The sequence below is a fragment of the Toxotes jaculatrix genome, chromosome 4, assembly GCF_017976425.1.
Source record: "Toxotes jaculatrix isolate fToxJac2 chromosome 4, fToxJac2.pri, whole genome shotgun sequence".
NCBI classification, from domain to species: Eukaryota; Metazoa; Chordata; class Actinopteri; family Toxotidae; genus Toxotes; species Toxotes jaculatrix.
This window is the reverse complement of record NC_054397.1, coordinates 20,038,809-20,064,208: the sequence shown is the minus strand read 5'-3', so window position 1 is coordinate 20,064,208 and position 25,400 is coordinate 20,038,809. Positions and strand designations below refer to the sequence as shown.

The 25,400-nt window shown below is 40.9% G+C and overlaps 1 protein-coding gene across 2 annotated transcripts in view; it reads left to right on the top strand.

Annotated features, from left to right (window-relative positions):
* Window positions 1-2,549: 2,549 nt before the first annotated feature.
* The window catches only part of gcgrb (glucagon receptor b), a 45,327-nt gene continuing 22,476 nt past the window's right edge, over window positions 2,550-25,400 (top strand). For both annotated transcript variants that reach the window (XM_041036174.1, XM_041036173.1), the window contains exon 1: window positions 2,550-2,860. The gene's annotated coding sequence lies outside the window, so the exon portion shown is untranslated. The remainder of the gene's footprint in view (window positions 2,861-25,400) is intronic.

Sequence of the window (25,400 nt, the reverse complement as noted above, 5' to 3'; positions counted from 1 at the left end):
GTATCCATTCATAGTTTTCTGCATCCTTCAGCTGAACATCCACGGGGCAGCCTCCTCCTGGTCAACATCCCTGATGCAAACATCCAGCCACCACTTTCCCCTCCACCGCCATCAGGACTCCAACTAGAGTCATATTACTGTCTTATCAGTGGAGTTATGCTCCTAATTATGGGGCATTGACCCTGAAGTAAATCTGTCTGGGCAATGATGCGGTGTTAATGCAGAGTAGTTGTATAAAAATTTGAATTCACAAGGAACAGGGATGCTTGTTAATATTAAAAGAACATTCCGAAAACAAATAAAACTGTACAGGTGGTACAAAGTTACATAACATGAATATGCTCATTTTCAAGATAAAGACAAAGTATGTAGCATACAGATGAATGCAAGGTTAGCACTGATGCCATCTATAAGAAGTGAGCAGGTCTAATATTAGGAGACTGTCATCTGTAATCTTGCAGTTAGTTTTTAGTTTTTCTTGTTTAAAAACAATACAGTGAAAAGTAATTGTCAGTTGAGATTTAATATTACTAATTGTTTTAATTTGCCTGTGACATTTTCAAATGTGAAAATAAAAGAGAAAATTGATTTCAATTGTTTTTATTTTCTTGCACAAAAATGTGAGCTCATAGACACTCATATTCCTGAACATCCGTATTTCTGATATTATTTTCCTTTTTCTGTTGGCTGAGCATCCTGCCATGCAGACACTTTACAGAGCTGAAAGTCATGGGATTGTCAGACAATAGATGAGAAACTCGTTCTCCAGCATCATTTCCCTCATGAGGCTCTTTGCTTTATCAGCATGTGGGCCTTCTGGCACAGCCCTCACTTCGCCTGCATGCTTCAGCCGTCTCTTAAGCTACACAAGGTGGAATTGTTTTGATAATGAAACTAAAAACACGATTCTCACTTTTACAATCATTAAGGTTTTTGGAAGATAAAATGCAAATTATCAGGCAAATGTATTTGAATGTGTCCTGAATGTGCAGAGGAGAGTCAACACACAAATATGCATTAGCAGGGTCGTGGCACTAGAATACCTAAATGCAGCCATGTTATTAATTACATGTTATTAATTACACCTGGAGGTTCATGGCAATCTTTTTTGACCGATAACATAAATAAAAGTGTTCTCTGAATGGTGTGGTGCCCTTATGAAAAAGCACACTGCCATTTTATTTATATTAGATTTAAAGTTAGAACAAAACCCAAATGCAAATGCCCAGTTTTGTTTTTATGCTAAGGTAGTACACTAAATACAAAGTCAGTCTCACAATTTCGTTAATGTTAACGACATTTAGGAATCGTCTAACCGGATATTGAGAGAAGAACATTTCAAAATAAAGATATGAACTGACACAAGGGTAGAAAAGATAAGAGACTATTCCAAGTTTGATTTCTCCAGAATGATGCTACAACTAATGAAAGTTTCACCAAATAGCAGCAGTGTTTTTCCCTCTGAGGCTCTGACTTTTGATTTGACAAGCATATCCTGCTGTGACATTTGCAGAAAACGGCGAAAACCTTTAACCTCACCTTTAGAGAGAGTATGCAAGGCCGCTTGTTCAGACAACTTTGGGGCTGTGTTTCAGGGTTTTTACATTGCTGTGCAATGGACTAAACTGTTCAGCATCTGTTCGATCCGGATTTTGCTCATTGGACTGCCATATCTGTTTATGCATGTGCTCCAACAATGATGAAAATTATGAAAACAGCATTCTGTAAAATGCATGTGCGTGTGGTGTCTCTAATTTCGCGTTAAAGTTCAAATCCACACAGTTCATACATGTCATTTAGACTGCAGCTGTAACTAAACACGCCGTGATGTTGCTTCCCAGTGTGGGTGGACTGGAAAAGAAATTCAGCCCTGGATTTATCGGCTGGGACTAGCCCAGGGTAAGGAGTTGGTGGGTGCTCGGGTCGGGTCGATGAAAGTTTTGATAACTTGGTTGTGATTGGTTAGTGAGCCCCAGACCCGGAAGACGCACGCAGCACACTCTCACGTGCACCCCGAATGTACAGGTACACAAAGAAGGCAGCCACCCGGTTAGCTCAGTTGGTAGAGCATGAGACACAATTTATCAGGGTCGTGGGTTTGAGTCCCACTCCAGACGGCACCACCTTCTATGGGCTCACCACCTATGGGAGGGTACCGTAGGACTTTGGTGCATTGTGGACTGGGTGGCAGTTGGCCCCCGCCACCTGGGCCTGGACCCAAATAAGCGGCAGGTGATGACATGACAAAGAGGGCAGGTAATAACGCCATGGATATTATGACGGTCCCCAGACTCCATCGTTGCTGCGGCCGAGCGGGAATGGTCACGATGTGCCAAGTGATCAGTCCGACTCTGCTTCATTCTACCACCGGACTTTGCAACACGTTGTACCGTTTTGAGCTTTATTTTGAAACTTCGCACCGGAAGCCATCCTCTATGTTCTGCCTGTATTGACAGGAATGGGAAGCGCAGAGCATCAACAGCGGAGCGTTCAGCCTCTGTCAGTCCGGCACACTTCAGTCCACTCTGCAGCGGGAGAGAGATTTAATTTAGAAAAGTGATTTATAGACAGCAGCAGAGAAAGAAAAGTGAGTCTGGACTGCGGCTTAAGTGGACAAGGGTCAATTTAAGAAGCCACAAGTCCAGTCTTTCTTTTTCTTTCTTTTTTCTTTCTATCTTTTTCTTTCTTTCTTTCTTTCTGTTCATCCTCGTTTTGTTTCGTTTTATCCCCTGTCTCTGGACACGGTTATGCCTTTAGCCTGTGCTCTCTGGACGGTACCTGCGGTGATGGGCCAGGCCGGGAGATGAGCAGCGGGCGGTGTGGGGGTGCCAGGGGCGCAAGAGGAGGTCTGGACGCTGAGGTAAGAACTCGTTTCTTTTAATGTTTGCTCTGTTGGTGCGTCCTCTCTAATCCTCTCTGCAGCCCAGTGGTGCGAGGAGCTGGTTGTCTTTCCTCTCGTCCTTGTACTGAACACTGTTTTATTCTGGAGGAGAGAGCAGTGTCAACTTTTTGGGGGGGGTGGGGGGGTGTTTCAGGTGCTTTGGTTGTTGTTTCCAACAAAAGTGTGATATATCACATTAATCATCCAGAATCTTGACCGTGTCCTGAACAGAGCGCTGTCATTTTGCACGCTCCTGTGTTTCAGGACATTTCTGTTCTGTTCTGTGTGTGTGTCCACGCTAAAAACTGGATGTTCTGTGTTATGGGCCATGAAGGACCTGGAGGACTTAGATTGTTTCCTGTCTCTTCCTGCCTCATCAGTGATTATGTGTCATATCCTTATCTACAACTACTCAAGTTAACAGGTTGCTTTTATTAATTATCTGTATACTTTCCTCCTATTAGGATAATTCTGCGTGTCCATGTCCGAGACAGATAAATAGTTGTGGTTGCGCTGGTTGAAGATGATGAGACACTGGATGAGATGATAAGACAGACAAAGTGCAGACATCAGAATAACCATGAATCCCAGCTATTGTATTGTCTGTTACATTTATGGTGAATTAGAGGCATATAATCACTTGAATTTGCTAGTGAAAAGTTTGTAGTCTGATACATATCTATGGCTTTTTTGTCCCTTCAGTCCATCACTGGCTCTCTTTTGCTTTAGTTTTTGTTTTTCTTCAAAGCCGTGAAAGAACAAATGCAGGCACGTATTGCACCCGTTTGGTGTTTGATGTGGGTGGAGTGATGTGAAGTGCTGCAGAAGGCTGGATATTATATTGTAATGTGACTGCTGAATGATGATCGAATGATTATTTCCTGATCGTGACATGTGATGCAATGTTTTCATCGGCAACTGGAACAAATATTTAGTAATCTCAACAAACGAGGAAGTTTCTGCTGCTTATTTTGCAGAGTACATCTGCAGAGAAGAGTTATTATAGTCTAAAGCAGCTGCAGACAGAGTGCTTTCAGGACCTGAGAGTGCTGCTGCTTTCATCAACAGTTAGTTTTACAGCAGCTTGTAGTGGCCACATCAGACATACATCACTGTTACATCCCTATAAGGGACTAATAGTGTAGTGTAATGTGCTGGTCACCTCTCTAAGACTAACTCATACACATTTGAAAAACACAAGGTGGCAGTTTTGTGGATAAAATAATCATCTTTGTGATGAGTTCACGAAATGAACAAACCTGATTGTTTCTGGATATGTCATCTTTGGCTGTGGGAAACTCTATTTTCTCACAGTTTTCTGACATTTACAGATAAATTGATAATGAAAACAAGTGTCAGCTGCAGCTGTGTGATCTCAAGAAACAAGGCAAACGTATGCCCTGTATGGCTTTCTGCAATTTGTATTCAGTCTGTTTATAGTTTTATATATGTATTTTCACCTCACTGGCCTGTTGGGAAATTGTCTTCTGCTTTAAACGTGATGTGATTGACCATCACTGGAACCTGTCACAAGGAAAATGTGCCCGCTCCATCCATCCATCCTGATTTCCAGATTGTGCTCCATTACACCTGGTCTGCACCTGTGCCTCGGGGTCACAAAAATTTCCCCAAGTTTGCGCTTGTGTTTGCACTCAGTTTCTTGAAAATGGAGCCGTTTCTCTCCTCTGTGTCCTTTTGCCCCTTCTGTATTTTCTTTCACTCTCCAAGAAGTAATTTCCTAAGTTGCTTTGCCTGAGGGCTCAGTGGTTCCCCCAGACATCAGACCGCTCTTTTGTAATGGTATGATGGCCAGAGATCTGATTTGCCTGGTCAGGATGGTCCAGCGCACATATAGGGAACATTTACAAAGGACAGATATTGATTCACAGACGTCGGCCTTCAAACATGAAAGCAGACAAAGTAAGCTAATGTTTTTTTTCCATTAACTTCTTCCTCCTGACACGATCGCTGTTGTCAAAAGCTAAAGGTTTCACTGGCTAAACTTTTTTCCAATCAATAAACAGACAAAGACAGAGGGCTGTTGTGAAACAAGACTGGGCAAGTCCCATTCAGCAAGACTGTGGATGGAGCCTGTGGGGGCCATTGTTGGAAGAAAGCGATAGCTTTCTTCTCTATAAGGATTTGATCCATGGCTTTGTGTCCATTAATATATTGGACACTCTTTCACTCCTAGAAGATACTTCCTGCTCAATGAAAGTCAGGGAGATGCTCTGAGGGATAAAGTGAGGCTTGAATCTGAACATCAAATGTTACATTACATCAGATTTACATTCCTCTTCATAATGTTTGCAGTTACATCTACTTATATGTTCTTGTGAATGCTGGTGTGTCAGATCCTGCTCTTTCATTTCCCTTCTTATATTGTCACAGGTTCAAACCAAAAAGATTTTGAAGGCAGCATATGCTAACTTGTTGGAATATGCCACTGTCTTATTAACCAGTGTCAATCGCTGCCAACTTTCCAGAGAAGCAGCTGTTTTTTTCACACTCGCTCTCTGGAACGGCACATCCCAGTCACTGTGTCATTGGTTTTTAAGACCACGTATTTGGCTGTACAATAAGGCAATGCATACATTTACATTTTGGTCTGATGATGGTGCAAGTGGAGAAGTCAGTGGATCACCCAAGTTATTAAAATCCATCCTGAGGGTGACATGAGCGCTCCGACAATGATGATAATGACTGATGTTGTTATTCCAGGTAAATTTGTTAAGTAACAATAAGCAGTGGGTATCAAATTCCTTAAAATGCTACTGTACAAAACGAGAAGTGCAGTTAGTGAAGGGAATATTTTGGAGCTACTCAATCTGTAAATCGAAATTAAATGTGAAATCAGGGCTTGTACGAGGAAGTATAAGGATAAAATAGTGACACAGCTCAGGATGAATAATCTGGGCACCTTGGACAACATGAAAACAATTGTAGGGCTCAAAAGGAAGGAAGCAGGAGTAATGTAGTGCTTAGTAGCTACAAATAAGACCAACAGTTGGCACAGGATTTAATTAGTTTTATGCAAGATTTGGTACATGATTGTAGGGACAAACACTCACAAATAGTGTCTTGTGGTATGTGTCTGTGGCAGACTGCATATGTTCACATTTTGCCATATGTTCTTGTCGTATATACTTTTTTTCCTATGGGATTTTATGCTTGCTGCAGCACAAATTCCCCACTTGGGACAGATAAAACTTGAACTTGACCTTGCATATGTTTATAGTAAATGGATTGATATGAATTTGTATTTAATATCCAGTTAAAGGGATCCTGTGGAGGCTTTGGTCACCAGTAGAACGTACTGAACTATATAGTAAACAGGGAGTGATTATATAGTAAATAGGGAGTGATTTTTGACACAGCTGATGTGTTTTGGTGAGAAATGTAAACATACACAAAGACAGCACTGGGTACAAATTAGGAGAAAAAGTAGAATTTGCCGACATCAGCAGATGACAGGAAGCAAACCTGCAGCCAAGCTCTTTCCTAGCAACACAATTCTGATAAAACTGTCTGTTTTAGAACGTGTTTATGGTTGGACCACAAACAGCCAAGTTTATTACAAGCGTAGAACGTCATTTTGTCCCATGGACAAGGAGAGAACATTTTAATAAATGTATTAACTCAAATGTCAGCCAGAAAATAGCTTAAAACAAAGCTGTTGTTGTTGAACTGGAAAGTTTAATTAAAACTTAAATTGCTTCACCTCTAGACAAAACTTTTTGTTTGTGTAAATCAATAAACAAATGAGAAGTAACACTATCAGAGGCCGGAAGGTGCTTTCCGCTCTCTGTTTCAGCTCCTCTGCGCCTGGATGAGCTCCAGTCTCTCAGCTGTAAATTCTAAGAGATGATCCACAGGAGCTGTGTTTGGCTGCTGATCTTCATTCATGCTTTACATCATGAGCTACACAGGAAGGACGGTGTCAACGCACATACCAGCACTCAGAGCTCAGAAGCTAGTTGTCACTCTCACTGTCTTTTTATCTACAGCATCACATAACACAAATAAAGGCGTGGTATGCGATAGGACTGTAAAGCCCGGGACAACAGCAGCTATCTCTGATGATGTACTCATGCATACAAATCAACCAGGACGAGCTGTCACACTTTTCGGCCAAATCTACTACGCAACACATATTTTCTGTGTGGAATCACTCAGGTTCATTCATGCCAGAGAGGACTACATTACATGGACTAAACAGAGGTCACACATAATGCCGATAGGATGGTTTGTGTCTCTTGCGGCAACTTCAAAGTCTTGGACCTTTGTTCATGCGTCCATGCGCTTATGTAAACGCTAGTCTTACATATTTCATGTATATTTTCTTTTGTAGACTCCTCTATTTGATCTCTCTGTTATTTATTCATTAGGCTGAGTTGAGGTGCAGGCTGAGTGAAGTCACATGTATACAGTAACTGTGCACACATATGTTCAGTGGTAGCTGAAAACATTATCTAGAGTTACCCTCCCTGATTTTGTTATGACATCAAAAGTGCTGGGTCAGGTCCCCAAATCTTTAAATTTCCTCCCAGTTCTCTGTAGGAGGCTGTAAAAGTCAACATGGACTATGAGGAGTTTCAAAACGTCGACAATGAGCTGGGAGGAAATTTGGAGATTTCGGGTGCTGGAGTGAAATTGCCATTGTTTTACACTATTGCTGTCCTTTCTTAAAACAGATAGTTTTGTTTGCTTGTGTGGGGTTGTTGTCTGAAATTTCCTTGTTTCTTTAAAGTGAAAAAAAGTGAAACTCATGTTGATGTCCATTACCTGCTTCATTAACATTCATTGCATCTTAACAAGCCACATGGTTCAGCTCTTTGTCATGAGTGACAAAAGCAAAATGGTGTGTCAGTGCATGTCGAAGGGTGTACACGTGTGTGTGTGTGTGTGTGTCTGTGTATGTTTTTATGCATGCGTGTTGAGAGAAGGCCTGCTCTATAAACACAATTGTTTATTTAATCAACATTGACCCAGACTGGTTTGTGATGCATGCTGTGCACACACACACGAACACGCACACACACACACGAACACGCACACACACACGAACACACACACACATGCTCGGAGCACATTAGGAGCAGATTGCCCCTGCCTGGTTAAACAGAGACATTTTATCTGTCAGCGATAAATCACATTAATTAATCTCCCCAGTCTGACGCTGATGTCATCAATGTAAGACACCCCCTGTCTAATTAATCCAGGAAATGGCCGCAGGGCAGGAGGACATGAGGCTGGTGTTTTAAATTGCTGAACTTTCTCTACGAGCGCAGTATGGTTAAAGGTTATAAGCAAGCTCTGTCCTTATACCGTCATGTGAGTAAAATAGGAAGTCTGATAAAAGGATTATGACCATGTTTGCATACTAATGTAAGTTCGTAAATCTATTCAAAGAGAAAGAAATATGTCTAGAGGGAAAAAGACTGTGTCTCAATGCCATAGTTTGTACTAACATTAAGCTGGATGCAACACAAAAAAAACCCCTGCGGCAACAGTATACTATGAGCATTAATATCTTGTACATAATGTACACAATTAGTAAATGGGACAAAGCAAAAACATGTATTTGTTGTTTTGTGAAATCTTGCTGAACCTGCTGTTAGGTTTTCCAGCAGATCATCCTTTTCCTCTGCACTGCATTATGAGAAAACAGCATCCATCAACACCACATTCACAAATCAAGGGAATTTACTAAAGTATGCTCAGCAACATCTTTGAGTTTGCTTAATTTGGTAACTTTCGTGGTGTAAAAGTACTAAACGCTCGTGAGCTACACAGGAAGGATGATGTCAACGCACAAACTGTTAAAAGTGAGTTAAAATTCAACCCCAGAACTTGGACGATTCTGCTTAACCCCACATTAACCTCAGTGCCAGTTCTCATTTTTAACAATATCTACAGTTGGCAGCTATAGTATGTTAAAGTGTGTGTGGTCATGGCAGATTAACTATGGTTAGGGTTAAGTGTTGTACCACAGGTGGTACCAGCTGCTAATGGGCCACAACTTCTACTGAGTGACTTCGGGTGCGAATGAACAAGAAAGGATATGGGCTTTACCTGAGCCCCAGTGAGCTTTACTCACCTTTAGTGGTCATTTCACCCGTCAGTCAGCCCACTCCAGGCCTTTAAGCGTATTAATGCATTGATCTCATCACTGCTCTGTCCTATGACTCGCTCATATTAGATAAGATGAATCAAAAAAGAAATGACAACCTGTGACCTTGGTGGGACGAGAACTCCAGTCTCCAGCATAAAAGTCGAATGTGCCCCATACCTCTCTACCACCTCCACCGCCACTTTCTGTTTCACTACATAAAGAGAGCAGAACTTTCTACATTGGCATTGAAAGCTGGCATTGGAAATGTACTGTGAAATGTGGAATTGTCCAATATGGACATTTATATGCAGTATGAAATTAAGATGCAGCGGAGTGAAGCGAGCAGTGTCATTATTTCCTGCCTGTTATCTGAACTCTGTGGAGTAGATGCTCTCATTAGACATATAGCAAACATCTAGCTAACGTGCAGCCAATAATAGCACTAAGTCATTTGAAATTTGATCTCAGCTATCAGCTTCTATGCATCCATACTGTGCTGTTTATGTATGTGCCTGCTGTGCCAGTGGGTCTGTGTTCAGCGATGACTATCTGGCTGAATCTAATCTTGCCGCTCTGTGAGTTTCTCTGACTGACGGTGAAATTGAAAACCATGAATCAGTCCATCACATTCATTACGTACCTGCGTCATCCCTCACTCCACCACTGCCTCTTTCTCTCGCTGACTTTCAGTGGTCCTGGCCTGCATTTAAATCTCTAATCTCACCCTGTTCACTCATCAGTGCTGATGATATAATCCAGGGGTCGGCAACCTTTTTTATCAAAAGAGCCACTTTGTGCACCCCCCCCCCCCCCCCCCCCCCGGAGCCGCAAGAAATTACAGTATAGTTAGTAGTATAGTTTATCGCTACATATCAAGCACACTGGTAAGCCAGCGTCATTGGCGGTGAATGCAAAAGCAGATGTCCACACTGCATTAAACTCTCTATTTTCTTCCGACACTTTTCTTTTTTGGGCTCTTTTCATGCTTACAGTGGTAGGGGTTCCCGCCGTGGTCCCGCCAGCAACTAAAGGCGACGGCTGCTGACGTTGATCTGACATATATTTTAAGTGACAAATTATAAAAAATAAATAAATAAATAAACTTTATTTAGATGGTATCAACTAAAACCCCAGGGGAATTGTGCAACAAAATGAACACATAATGACGATAATAAAAGAAAAAAAGAAAAAAAAGAAAAAAAAACATTCCATGTTTTTTTGTCACGGCCATCGGGAGCCACTACAAGGAGGCTGAAGAGCCGCATGCGGCGGTTGCCGACCCCTGATATAATCCTTTCTTTTTACACCTTGTCTGATAAGAGAGTCAGTCAAACACACTCCCTTTGTTGTTCTGCTGTTTGTCTTTCTTCCTCCCCTTCCCTTTATTTCAGTATCTCTTTATACTCAACATTAACCATCTCTGTATCCTCCCTACACCTCTTTCCCCCCACACTCCCCCACTCCTTCTGCAATGCTCTCTCTCAAATTACCTTGGTCCTAATCTCCCTATATTTTCTCACTCTCTTTCTTGGAGCGTAAAATTGAACCCTCCCGCCTCGGCCCATCCCACTCAATGCTCTGTGTGTGTGTGTATGTGTGTGTGTGCGTGCGTGCGTGTGTGTGTGTGTGCGTGTGTGTGTGTGTGTGCGTGTGTGTGGATAAGCGTGGGTGCGATCTGATCATCCTTTTACCACAAAGTCTGCTCCCTCACCCCTCACTTTTATTTCACTTGGACGTTTCACGGTGGCAGAATGCACCGTTTATGAATGTTCGGACAAATTAGTATTCTCTCTACACTTTAAGACAAATGATGTCTGATGAGCCTCATTAAGAATAACAAAATGTGTGAAGAGAGAGAAGAATGCTCAAACATAGGAGGGAAGGAGAGGAAGAATAGATAGACAAGAGACAGGGAATGTAGCCTTCAGAAAGAAAGTTGATCTAATTTCACACTGGCAATGAAGTTTGGCAGGTAACCAGATCTCTTAAGGTATGTAAGCTAATGATCTTTTAAAGGTTCTTTTAAAATACTTTTATTGATTCAGCTTATCATGTAGTAGAAGAAGCTTAGTTGATATTTAAAAACAGCTATCTTATGTTTTAGAGTCACCCTGCTAGAAGATCCCTTTTGACAGAAATGTACGCTTAAACTCTGAAAGACAAAATGGAGAAAACTTCCTGACAGGTCAGCTAATCAACTGATCAACTAATCAGTTCGCACTACCTGATATTTGAGAGGTTTGCACATTGGCTCCTCTGTGTGAGCCTATGTGACCTATGGTTGCCCATAACACTCCTCAATGCGTAGCTTCACGAAGATGTTTAAATGTATCTCTGCAGATTCATGATTCTCAAGATACTTGTTTAATATTAGTACCTTGAACTGCATAATTTTCAGAGACAACAAAACTGAGAACATGGTTTCCTTCCCTGAATATGAAAGCTAGAGTACAGACCGCTTTCCCCTCAGCCCTGGATATCACCGAGTGGATTTTTACTAAGTGCTTCAAATGGACCAATGATTTCCTAGGAGCAAAGCTAGACTGATCCATTATACATGAAGGGCTAATATATGATGTGATCTACTGTACACAGCCAGAAGGAAAGACAGACAAAGAGGAGGGAGAGAGAGAGAGAGAGAGAGAGAGGAAAAAAGAGGGTCAAAAGACAGGGGGATTTGTCTGTGCTGTCTGTCTGATACTTGGATGAGTCAAATGAGACATTTTGACACCACCGACACAGATCTGCTGTCGCCGCTTTTTCCAGACACAGATGAATCCCAGCTGACAAACTTCACTACTGACTCATAAATTACTGTACATAAATGGACAGTAAGGACTGTATGATGAATAAACTCACTGCCCGGATGCTTTTTCAAACTCATGCAGATAGATATATGTGTTTTTGTTTGTTTGTTTTAACTAACTCTATCTCTGAAATACAATACACATGCCCAAAATTTAAGGAATGAACAAGATTACTGAGGATATGTCCAGGCTTGACAGCACTGAGATCACAAGAGCAGACTGGTGATGTCCTTCTGAGCTTCACTGACTGAGGTTTTGTCTGGTTACATACACCCATGCATTCTTGGTTGTGCGCATGTGTGTGTGTGTGTTGTTATGTAAAAGACAGTAGTGCTTGTGGAGACAGTATTTATGATTAGACAGGTGAAGATTTACCCTCTGGTGTATCACTTACCCCTCCGTGTCTTTCACCAACTTCCAACTAATGTTTTAGTCATGCCGGTCGTCTGTCGTCATGACTCCTGTTGTTGGGACAACCATAATCCCAGCTCTCCACGGGACAGCTGAAGTCTCTCCTCTGCCACAAACTTCCCATCCATCTTGTCAAGATATAAATGAACAGCAACAGTGACAAATGAGTAGTGAAGTAACAACAAATTAAAAAATTTAAAGTTTAAAATCAACGACAACTTTCAGCACACTCAGGTTTTTTTTAAGTACAGTAACAAGGAACTCAGAAAAACAACTGGGAACTTTGAGGCAAAATTATTTAACCCTTTTATTAAGTTTTAATTGGATGCATGTGCAGCAGTTGATTACTTTTGCATTTTGGCCATGGTAGCTGCATATCAGTCTTGTGTTTCACCACTGTAGCTGAGGCTGAAATATCTCCACAGTTATCGGATGGAATGCATTTGTGGTCCCCAGAGGATGAAACCTCATGACTTTGGTGAACCCCCCCCTCCAAACTCCAATACCTCCAATACCACAAGGTTCATATCTTTGGTTTCTAGGGAAACATTTTATCAAATATTGGAAGGAATGCCATTACATTTGGTCTAGATATTCTAGATAAATTCAATATCATTAAATCAGTATTTCACTTTGTTTATGACCAAATACCTGAAAAACTAATGATGTTCTTTTTGTTTAGTCATAATTAGCAAACATTAGCATGCTAACATGCTACACAAAGATGGCATCAACACAAACATCAGCATGTTGTGCTGGGTTGTATTTTGGGTGAATTTTTTTTATTCGGAATCACTAAATCTTGATTTTTTTAACATAAACCTTATGCAGTTTTCTCATATGAACTCAGGACAATATCCAGACCTGTTTCTCCAGATATTTTCTGGAGTTGCCCTTTCACAGGTGTAGCACATAACAGGAGATTGACCATGTCAGACACATTCTCATCTATTGAAAATACTCCTGGCTCCTGGTAAAGCGTGCAGGAGGTAGGACATGATGCAAAAAGTGCGCTGTGGAAATCACAGTGTTTAGTTGCCCTTACCTGCAGAAGTTCACGAATCTGGTTGTTCCTCCTGTTAGACTCCAGTTGGCGTCTTGTTGGCGTGTAAATGAACTTTCTTCTTCACCCTCAGATGTTTGGATTCTTCTGGTTTCATGCCAGCCGCATGATAGAAATGTCAACAACATGCCCACTTTCGCTTGCTGTGAAATCTCCGGATAGTGACTTGCTCTATTCACACATCGACTCAGCTGGACATTGCACTAACTTTGTACTAGGGAGTTGACAGGATAAAGTCTGTTTAATTTCTGGTTCAACTGATTCAGGACATTTGCGTTCACACATACAGCTCCCCTGGGTGATGTCTAAATAAGTTCAGGGTTGCACTGTACGCGTGAAAGTATTTTATATGGCACAGAGCTAACATTAAGTGTTTTGAAATGAAATTGTGGGTGGTGGATTTAGCATTTAGGAAACATATTACTTGCACAGCATACAAGATGATGTTTAAAGATATATCAGATAAATAAGAGACATGTTCTGTGTGTTTGTGTGTGTGTGTGTGGTAGACAGGAATCATAAGTCACTTTTTCCCCAAGCTAAAAGAGGAAAGTCCCAGTATTAAAAACCTTTTTTTAAATCCTTCCTCTGGTTTTACATCTGAAAAAAGAAAATTTACCATTATTTGTCATCTGGAATGTTTTTGCCAAGGCCCAAGGCTTTTGCTGAAATCATTTTCGGTTCCTGCTGCAGTCTGCAGTCTCTGTGAGTGAGACTGGCAGGATGTGAGCGTCACATGCACCTGATCATCACCCTGTCACATAGGCCAAATAATTTCTACAAATTTACATGATGATTTTGCGACTGGAACACACAGCCTGTCGTCAGAGCAGCGACATTGTGCAGCAGAATGTGACAGTGAGAGAAGACAGTGGGTGAGCACAGTCAGGTCTGTGACACTACAGGGAAATTTATGAATGATAAAGTAATCGACTGGCTTATTATTATTACAATGATTTCTCATCCACTTTCATTTCAGATTGAACTTCAGCTGTATTAACACTTTTATCACCATTTTTCAAACTGAAGTGTAAACAAAGGCTTACATCAATATCATGATATATTAATATAGATGATATTCTGTTACTACGATTGTGACAATTAAAAAAAAAGATACTCTTTACTGTAACAAAGCAATTGTTTGTGTACTTGTACTTTTTAGTATTTAAAAAAATATTTATTTAAGAATTATTTCAAGCAATTAACTTTTCTACATTGAAAGTCATGATCGTTGAAGAATATTAGCAAAAGTCACTTGCTAAAAGTGACTAAAATGCTCATAGCTGACTCTTTGGATGTCAATTTTATGTTCATTCAGAAAGTTCTACCTCCAGTGAGGTGTGCGCCACCCCACTGCTGTTTTTGAGAATCCCTGTTGAGACTGCAGAGCGCTCACTCAGCTCAGTGTTTGAAAACTTTGAGGAGCTCAGTGAGACAGAGAGGCTGAACGGACTGGTTAAATTTTAAACTGAGAATGAATGAGCAGCGGCAAGTAGTGAGTAGAAGTGAGTAGAAATACAGAGCACTGACTGTTGTAACTCTGTTTAGAAAAGAATGTGTAGAATAAAAGAAACTCTGGTTCTGCAGAATGAGTTTTTCAGTCTGGCAATATTTTAGGCATTTTGGTCTGCAATCTTATAGAAGATTGCAGACCAAAAACATATATCACTTTTGTCAGTTTTCTCAATGGGTATTTGTACAATAAATAAGTCCAACACCTTTATTAGTTATAACCAATTGACAGTTGTTAAAGTTATGCAAACAGGATCTGGGCTTGTGTATGACTCTTGATTGTTTCCAGGATTAGAAAACTGCAGCCAAACAAGAACAGGGAATTGGAAAAAGGAAGAGACAATATCAGCTAGAGGAAGTGGATTATTTGAAGATCAAGTGTACAGAAGTATAGGGCATGGCTGGCAGAGTGGACTACACTGTGATATTAGTTGAAAACATTTATCTAAATCTTTCAGTATGAAGAGCCCGAGAGGCTCTTATATATTTAATACCTCTCTGCAAGTGTCTGATGAATACATAAACAGCAATTTTAATGCCCTTTATACTCTGATCAAATATCCTCGTCCATAATAAACACTCAAGGACAGCAACACACAGAGCAGCAAGGGTGTTGTGATTGTTGAATAGCAACGAGGAATATAATTACAAACCTAAATCACACTTGAAGTCAGCACTGAAAAGCTCATGTTGGTTTACTACTACTTGATCACGTCCTAAAAAACAATGTCACTCAGATCAACTGAATAATCGATCTCTGCAGAGAAACAGACCATCGTCATGATCATCAGCATGTAGAGCGCCTGTCCAGACCAGATCAATATGCTGTGGAACCTTAAGCATGGCAGATTAAGAGGCTGATAAAGATCTCCCTGCTCCCCCTGCTCGTTTACTCTCACAGGACGCCACCGACGCCACCTTGTATCCACCTCTACTGTCGCTACAACCGCCATAACACCAACATGCAGACACACTGTGACATGAGGATCTCGTTAAGAAAAATATCAGTGGACAACATAAGACCGACTTATGGCTTCACGGTGATTAAGCAACTCATTCAACCCCTCCTTCCCAAGATAACAAAAAAAGGGACCTTGAGGATTAACGGATGTAAAAGATAACACAACAGATCAAACCCAAAGTAGATTCATTTATCTCAGTCCAATCAAGGGTTCACACAAGAGAAGTTAGTTGGCATGAAATTATGCTGAAACATGCAATTTTTTTTGTTGTATTTTGTAATGACACCTCTTTACCCATCTGACAGCATTAGGGTATTTATTATCACACCAATCCAATTAATAGCAGCAATGCGCAGTGTTCATGATTAATAGGTTTCAAGTCTTGAAAATCTAGTTCATTTACCAGCTCAGACTATTATAACCAAATGCCTGTGGTGCTCTCACTAAACAAAATCAGTGAAACAGGCAGAAATAGTGAAGCGGGGGCGAGCCACACCATAGACCACATGGTCAGCATCAAGCTGTGTGAATAAACAATCGTCCAATTCCAAAATAAGTCTGAAAACTTATCATGTAGACACAGCAAGCTGTGTGAAAAGTAAAAGTGCTCTTTGGTGTCGTTAGAGTTAGAGAAATGGCCGGTTCCATGTGTGAAATAGGTTTAAAAGGTTCCTGAGGTGAAGTTTGTTGTCAGATACTGTGTGTTCAGATAGGTGGGGGAGTTTATTGCTTAAGGCAAGACCAGTTTGACTACATACATGAGCAGGTTTATCAATAATATAATTAGAATAATAATTATATCATAATTGGATATTTATGATGTTGTAATGAGGGTCAAACACTGTAACCTTCTCGTAATTTAGAAAGTGATTTAGGACAGTAGTTAAACTGTTGACTGGAACTATATTTCAGATGTTCTGATGTACGAACACTGGCCAGTCAATCCAGAAATGACTGCCTGCTGTGAACCATGGTTTACTGTTTAAATGCACCAACACATACACATGCAGCTCCTCACAGTATAGTGTGTTCACACCATAAAAATGCCTCTGATTTACTTTGTTTTACTTTGGAATGTAAGACAAGGAAAAAGGTGATGGGGTTGTGACAGTGATCTTTCAGTGAGCCCATAATTCCTTTTTACTTAAATGAAAACGATCCTGATGATCCAATTGCAGAACAACAGGAATGATCTATAATGTGCTTCTTATAAGCAACATGAGACAGTTTGGAAGATCGCTGTGTATAAAAAGTGCTTCATTAGGACAGTAAACTCTGTGACTGTGGATCATGTTTCATTTCATTTTATTTGTGTGTGTCCATGCATGCTTGTAAGCGTGTGTTAGTGTGCGTATGACCACGCTCAGTGCTCAGCGTCAACCTGTGTGATGTGAGTATCCACTCTCTCATCCTCGCTATAATTGATTTCCCTTCATATTATTCTTGATGCTTCTTGTGACAGAATGAGCCAGAGGCTGTTTGGATAGATGGCTGAGGCGTCATGTTGATATCTTAATGAAGCCGCTCATCTCGGCTCCTCTCTCAGACTGACGCTGCAATGCCACTACTGACATCTATTCCAGTGTGCCAACAGTTTGCTGCTGGAGCGCTCAGTCTAGTCTTTTTTTTTTCTGTTAAGTGTTATTCTCTTTTTTCATCCATTGTGTCAGTTTTCCTTTGAAGCTGAAAGATGGCAAAGGAGAGTGCTGTCATTCACACCTGCCAGATCTGATTCACATCTGATTGTCTCTCTCTCTCTCTTCCATCTCCTTTATTTCATTAACACACACACACACATACCAGTAAACTTTGGTAACCGTTAAATGTCAGGGCTGTTTTTGATCTTCCCTGATTGGTGTTGTTGACAAGGCGATACACACACACACGTCTGTACGTCCACGCACGCAAACACATACACACACACGCACACACTCACAGTGTCCTGCTGTTTTCGCCTCAGGTGTTGAAGATGTTCTGTATTGGCAATTTACACAACTTTTACTCTGATCCGCAGCACTCGCACTCATACAGACACGCATCCTAAGCCTGCTGAGTGTAAATATTTGTGTGTAGCAGCAGGTTTGTCATAGCTGTGGACTCTCTGCAGGGCAGGCTTGCCTCCATTAATAATGGCCAGTGGGACGAAGCTTTGACGGGACAGAGCGAGCGGTGGAGGGGGATTATAGAGGGAGCGGGAGAACATACCAGCTCTGGCACTCAGGTTACATGGACTGTGACTCTATAGGGACGGGGATTGGTGATCACATGGGTGCACACAGAGACAGTTGAGTTGAATGGGTGAACCCATAAGCGGAACACAGACTTAAGGTAAAGATGGTTAGATAAAGATTTTATTCCATAAGGTTTGGACGATGGACGGAGAATGAGGGAGTGAGGGCTCTGGCAGGCGGAGGGCTGGAGTGAAATGAGAGATGGCAGAGCTGAGCAGAGAATAAAATGGAAGTACTGGCACATGAGGCAGGGGCTTGAGGGGAGCTGGAGGCTCCTGGTGATGAGCAGGTTTTGCGGTATGGATCAGAATGGTGAGCGTGGCGGGGGGGTGGGGGGGTAGTCGGGATGACAGGCATGCACGAGATGATCCTGAGGCACATGAAGATTTGGTGAACAGTGAATTATTTTTCTGTTCGTTTACATGAGCTTGCAGCTTAAATTTGAACCACACCACATAACTGGCATCATGATCACTTTGCCTGGTTGTCCCTTTGAGTTCACATTTAATGGAGAGCTGTGCAGCAATACTCTCAATACTACATACATAATAAGTGAGGTTTCGTATTTGTGTGTGTGCAGGGTTGTTAATTTATGCGTTGGATGGATGGTTACATGTCCCTCTACAGAACATGTCTAAAGGGTCTTGCAGGAAATTATGTCACTGCACAGTCGAGTGTGTGTGTTACATGCGTGTTTGTGAGTGGCCTCGGTCTGTAGGCTTATGCATTATTTATGCTGATTTGGAAGAAAATTAAACACACATGAGCAAATGTGAACAGTTGGCTCCAGCAGATGAACCCTCTGACGCTCTGTGGTGACATCACATCATCAAACACCTCATGTTAGGAGCTCAGAGAGCCTCCTGATCTGCCCACTGGGTGGAAAGACGTTGGTTTCAATTTCTAATTTTACTCTTTAATTTCCACTTTTACAGTGAAGGCCGCTCAGGACACAGCCAGCAGCATGTGATAAAAAAAATATATAACAGTTGGTAATTTAGTGCGGGAGTCACATGTGTTAGTGTCACATGAACATTAACGTCTAAAATGGAAATGAGATCAGTTATGGTAGAGCCTAGATCACATATGTACTAAAAGTATGCGCTCACTGCTTCCAACCATGGGCACATTTTCTTTTTTTCATCACAAGGTTTTGCTTAGTTTTGTTTAGTAAATGCAACAACTCTATTAGAACCAAAACCAAACCAGATCTCTTTAAATCTACACTCCCTTATGTGGATGGCTGGAATCTGTCAGTGCTCTGAAACTGTTGGACATGGTGGGACAAAGTTGGCAGCATGTACAGGATAATTTTTCCCTTCGGGGATCGTCTTTCAGAGTTTCTCTGATTTTGATTCTGATTTTTGCCTGTTGCGTGCTGTGTGTGTAATCCTACAGCAGTGCTGTGTGGCATGCATCCTGTGGCATCTGGGTCACAGGTACAGCTTAACTGTGAGCTACGTGATGAACGGCTGAATGAACTGCAGAGCTGCTCTCCAAGCTCACTGTCAGTTAATTCAGCCTCTTGAATGGACTAATTTACAGCAACAATTAACATGTCTGTGCCCACAGTCTGTTTCTCTACAGCAGAACTGTTACTAACCTTTAACCAGCTGCCAGTTCTTCACACTTAATACGAAAACAGTGATTGAACGTAGCACCAAAATGTGGTTTGTCATGTAAAGAATTTTAATTTAAGGTGGCATCTCACAGGTTTTCATTTAAATATATGTCCCTTAAATCACCATCTGTCACTGAATGAGATAACAGTGGTTGTTGAGCCTATGGCCCACTGATGTTTTGCAGATTTATGTATTTGAAATATCACAAACTGTTTGTGGCAACTTTCCCAAAGAAAATGCTGTATTAAGCTAATGCAAACCGAACCTCACCTACTTTTGCAGCTTCGCATTAAAAAGCATTTAATTGGCGAAACACGAGTTGACTTTAATTATGAAGTAGTTACAGGAAATGCACTTGCCGCAATCTTTTCTTCAAAAATGCATCTACAAAACAAAACAACAGCCATCTTGGGCATTTCTGGACGCCGGATCAGTTTGAAATATGGCAGGGATTAATGGAAGAAGAAGGAGCAGCCACGGTGAGCTGTTAGATGAAGAGCTGCAGGCGACACCTCCAACTTCACAGCGACGTAACCAACTCGTTTCACTGTGCCCTGCTGTTCGCAGACTCAGGCCATGTGCAGCTTGACAGCTAATGCCTGACATCTATATTAAAACATAGGAGCTATGTGCTCTCAGGTTTGTGTGGAGGTGGTTGTCTGGTATTGTGAATAGGTACAAGAAAAACGACTTCCTCATCTCCAGACACAGTGCATCACTATTTTTTTTGCAAATTCACAGGGCGCAGTTGTAACAAAAGTGAACTCTGACCATATCTGCAAGCCTGGTGGAAAATACTGCACTAAAACAGGAACTGAATATTTGAATTTATTAGCTGGACAAGCTTCAATTGATGTGCAAAGGAGATGATACAAGCAGTCACAGGATGGAGGTGTAATGTGACTTTACCTTTGCACCTTACAAACCTTTTTTCACAGCAGATATTTTTACATGTCGTTGCAGGAAAAGTGCAGGTGTAACTGATTACATTAAAAATGACTGCATTACATTTGGTTGCGCCAGTTCCAGATTCCTGGTATTGTTCATGCTGACTCACAGGCATAGCTTACTGGGGCACCCAAATGAAAAGAGCAATCAATGATGTTATTAGTTCCACCTGTGCTTTTCTTGCTATGACAAGTCAAAATGTCTTCTGTGGGAAAAAAAAGGGGGGTGATTCCTTCATGACCTCAGCAAGCTCCCAGCACGGATCAGCTCACATTCAACATGAGCAGAGCTTTAATCACCCAGAAGAACTGAAAACACCTGTGTGCGTGAGTTCGTAATTGTTTTAAGATTTGATTCCTTTCTACCCTGGGAAGAAGACCTGTTTCTACACCGTCACCACACTGAGCAGAGCCACCTGGACATTGTAAACACTGCTTAGGACTCCTGCAGCTTCCCTGCAGGATTCTACGAGCCTGCAACTCTGTGAAGACGGGTTATTTGTCTGAGAGGTTGATGGTGTAGTGTCCTCGCTGGCGGTATCTTCTTCTGCATTTTAAATAAAGCCATTTCTTTTCCACTATGTTTTATTTTCATTAAAACATCTAACTAAAAAAAAAGCCAGTTCATGCTCATTAAAATTCTCTTAAGCCCGTGTTGGTGCGAAAAACCACTCACACAAAGTCTTTGCTTAAATGATTAAATCACATTACTCTCACAGATTCCACCTAATCTTACACTAACATCCTCAATCCTCCCACCCAGTTTCCAAGACTATTACTTACATTACAGTATTGGAAAAGTTTGGGGTATTTTTCTTGTTTTTCTCTGTATTCTCGTCTCCATAAAAAGAGCTTTCATTTTGCTTGCTCACTCACTGATGTGCAGCAACTCCTCCAACCCAAACACCAATTTTGGCCATTTATCACTACCCTCTGATACGACCCATAGGAGCATGCTGGCAGCAGGCACAGCAGGCCTTCATCATGGTAAAAATAATCAACACGCGGTTAAGGTTAGGGAATGGCCATAGTTTGGTTAGGTTTTGGTACAACTACTTGGTTATGTTTAGGGAAATATCATGGCTTGGGTTAAAATAAGTACTTTGTCAAGGTTAAAGGACTTCCACCCTCATGGTTATTAAAATAAACACACATGAAAGGTTGTGCAATGACCATGGGTAAAAGAAAGAACTATCAGTTTGAAAAGGGAAATGAAGAGAAGTCTCCCATGTCAAAGGCCAGCATTTTGTTGACTCATTCATCCACCCCACCCCAACCTCCACTCTACACTGGCTTTTTCGCTCTATAACAACATCACCTTTGCTCCTATGATCATTCTTACGGCCACCAGGGATCGCATAGCAATAAAACGTAACTATGGGTTGTAATAAGCTGCTTGCACAGGCGACCTATGGGGTTGTTTTTTAATGGGAGGACAGTCTCCTGCCATGGCTTCATGGGACACTTAATGGAAATGAGCCATCTTTAATGTTATTAGTTACACCTGTGCTTTTCCTGCTTTGACAAGTCCAAGTGTCTGCTGTGAAAAAGGGGTACGCTGGAGACGTGTTTGGACCATTTGGAAAACATTTTGAAAAGTGTAACAACAAAACTGGGCCACACATGTTTTGAGTCACACACTAATTTAGCTTTATATCATTTTTGAACACAGAGAACATTTCTTTGCAAGAGAGTCATTTAGTCTAAATAAGTGGCTTGAATTTAACAGGAGATGCAGCTGAAGTTTTGATGTAGTTTTACCTCTTTGAGCTTCTCTGAGGACAACATAATAAATCTGATTATCTGTAACATGATTTAAAGGGGGTAAGACTGCAACCAAACAAACTCAGCTGAGTTATGAGCCTGGCTGTTCAGGATGCAAATGCATGCACACAAACGCTCTCTTTGTATCTCTCTCTCACACACTCACAAACACACACTCACAGAGAAAGATTGAGCTTTGTGTCTCTAGATGCCACGGGCACATATGGGTCTATTTAGCTTTAAAAGAATTATCTAATTATGTTCCCTCACTCAATATGAAATGTATCTCATCTGACAGAGAAAAATGGACCCAAATTTGCTCTTCTTTGTTTACTTGGTTCACTTTTCATTTTAGAGAGATTCCCTGTTACACATTGAGCCCCTCACAGAGAATCTGTTGTGAATGGAAATCAACAACCCTGCTGAAGGAGTCCTTTTAAAAGTGCAACATTAGTAAACAGCAAGTAAATTGGTTATTTCTGCCCACAAGAGGTGATGAAAACATTGTACACCTTCACTACCTTGTAGTTTAGATCTCAACTGTCTGTAAACCACTGATGCAGCTATTCAACAGTAGGCTTATACGATACTATGAAAATCAGAATCCTCTCACACAAGTGAAAACTCAGACGTTGTGTTAGAAATCATTAGATTCATGTTTTCTTGGCCAAGGTACAGTTTTTACTGATGTTTTTACTGTGACAGGCAAGAAATATATTTGAACATCCTGACTGTTGTGAGTCCAGTGTCCCTGTCAGAGAATAGAATATACTTTATTGATCCCTTTGGGAGGTCCCTTGGGGAAATTTGGGAACTTCTGTCAGCACCAAAGGCCAGCATAGATTTCTTTCCGTTTCAATGATTTAAATATAAATAAATATACTGAGAAGTTTTCTGGGTTTACAGATAAAATCTGAAAGTGAAGACCATGAGCTTCCGGCAGAGTAAAGTTATAATAGTTCTGTCACGATCAGCCCCCAAGGGGGCTGTTTTCGGAAATCTTTTGTTTTGTTTTGAAGTCTTTGGACTTTTGTTGAACCCTTTACAACCTCTTTTTGGACTCTAGTTTAAGTCCTAGTTAGTAGTTCCTGTTTTTTTTTTTTAAATCAGGTTACTCTTTTTTTTGTCTCTTCAGTTTTGGTTGTGTATTTCCTGTTTTATTTTGAAGTCTTGTCCCTAGTATATCTGGTCTTCTTCTGCTTCCTGTCTTTGTCTGGGTTCCCTCCTCCCTCCACCCTAATTGGTTTCACCTGTTGCCCATTAGCCTCTGTGTATAAGTCTTGTTGCTTCCTCTGTTCCTTTGTTTGTTTGTCTGTGTCTGTACCTGTGTTTGCACCAGCTGTTCATGTCATGGAGTCTCTGTTTTCTCTGTTTCCCTGCCTTTGTTACCTCCTGGATTTGTCTCCTGTTTCCTTGTGAATATCCCTGGTACTTTGTGTCACCCAGCAATAGGTCTTTGAGTTTTGGACTGAGTTTCTGTTTCTGAAGTTTTCTCTGTTTTGGATGTTTTTTTTTGTTTCTTGTGTTGCTTTAGTTTCTGGGCCAAGGACTCTGCCAGTGATTTTGTGTTTAATAAAGAGTATTATTAGTCTTCCAGGTTTTCAGGTTTAGATGCGGCTGCATATTGTGGAAAACGATTGGAATCTGCTTCAATAGTTGCTTAAGTTTTCCCATCTGTCGTATTCATTGCCAAAAGAGTACAACTTTCTTTTCCATTTCAGTAAAATCCACAGTGAATGAAGCTGCACAGAATGTTTCTAGATACAATCTCTTATCTCCAAATATAAGCTGTTCACCTTCGTAATTTCGATCAGTCCTGAACTTTACATGTAAAAAAATCAAATCAAAGTAATTGAGATGCAATGATTAGCAGCCTTGGCTTATAATAATAATGATGAAAAGAAAAGCAAATGCAAATAAAACGAAAAATTGTGAGAGTGAATGTAAGGTTTCGAAATATTAATTTGCTCACAGAATCATCCATTGAAGGTTTTTAATCCCATAAAGAGATGCCCGGTTATATGAGGGGATCTGATTCTCTGCTGTCATGGTAACTATGGTGAAGGTCCTCATATCAACCTCAGTCAATACAATTATATTTCAAGGCTAAGTTTGTGTTCAGTGTTATTTCCTAGGGGATATGTTTTTTTTTTCTTTCCTCTTTTAAGTCATTTCTGTCCGAGTTTTTATCCAGTTTGCCAAAATCTGCCCACAGCCATGGTTACTGAGGCAGAGAGGGATGTGGAGCTTTGACTTTGTCCAACTGTTTTTCCCTTTCAAGCCATCTCAGTGTTTTCTATTGTACAAAATTTTGCTTATTTTACCAACCTCAGAGTTTTATAAATATCTTTCGGTTTTCAATCAGTGTAGATAATGACCTTATTTTATCAAAATTATATCCTTATAAACCCTCAGTTATTTCAGGCTGTTCACTGTGAGTCATGTGCCAGTTTATTTTGAGGGGGTTGATTGGAAGTTGCTGGTTGCATTTTGTTTATAATAGATTTGTGCTGATTTTCAACCAGTTTTCCAACTTGTTAATTTTCAGATCTCATTTTTTCCAATTCAAAGAATTTGCACAGAACTGAGAAGTCAGTGTCAATCACAGTAAACTTCCAGCGAATGTCAGGCATGAAGTAGAATGAAGGAAAACACGTGGTATGGAGTTTTTCTTTGCAGTTCTTTTTTTTTTTTTTTTGCTATAATTATGTAATTGCACTTTTCCAAATGTTTAGTCAGCATACCTTTGTCTCTATCTGATGGTCTGAAAAACAGGCAGTTGTGTGTGTTTGCCCACCTCACCCAGCCATCATCTTCTTCATGTGGGTACAAGGATTATCTTTATCCATCCCTTTAAACAGCACACACGCATGAATGTGTGTATATATTGTTTCATACCTTCTTCCTTAAATGCAACAGCTGGTTCTTATTATATTGCCCTTTCTACATTATCAAGATCTCAAAAAGAGCAGTAGCTTTGTGCTTTGTTCACATGTGTTTTTGTCACAGCTGGTCACCCTGATGTATCAGGCTGCTTAGACCCGTCTGTGTCCCTCATGTTTGCGGCTGTCACAGGTGTGACAGT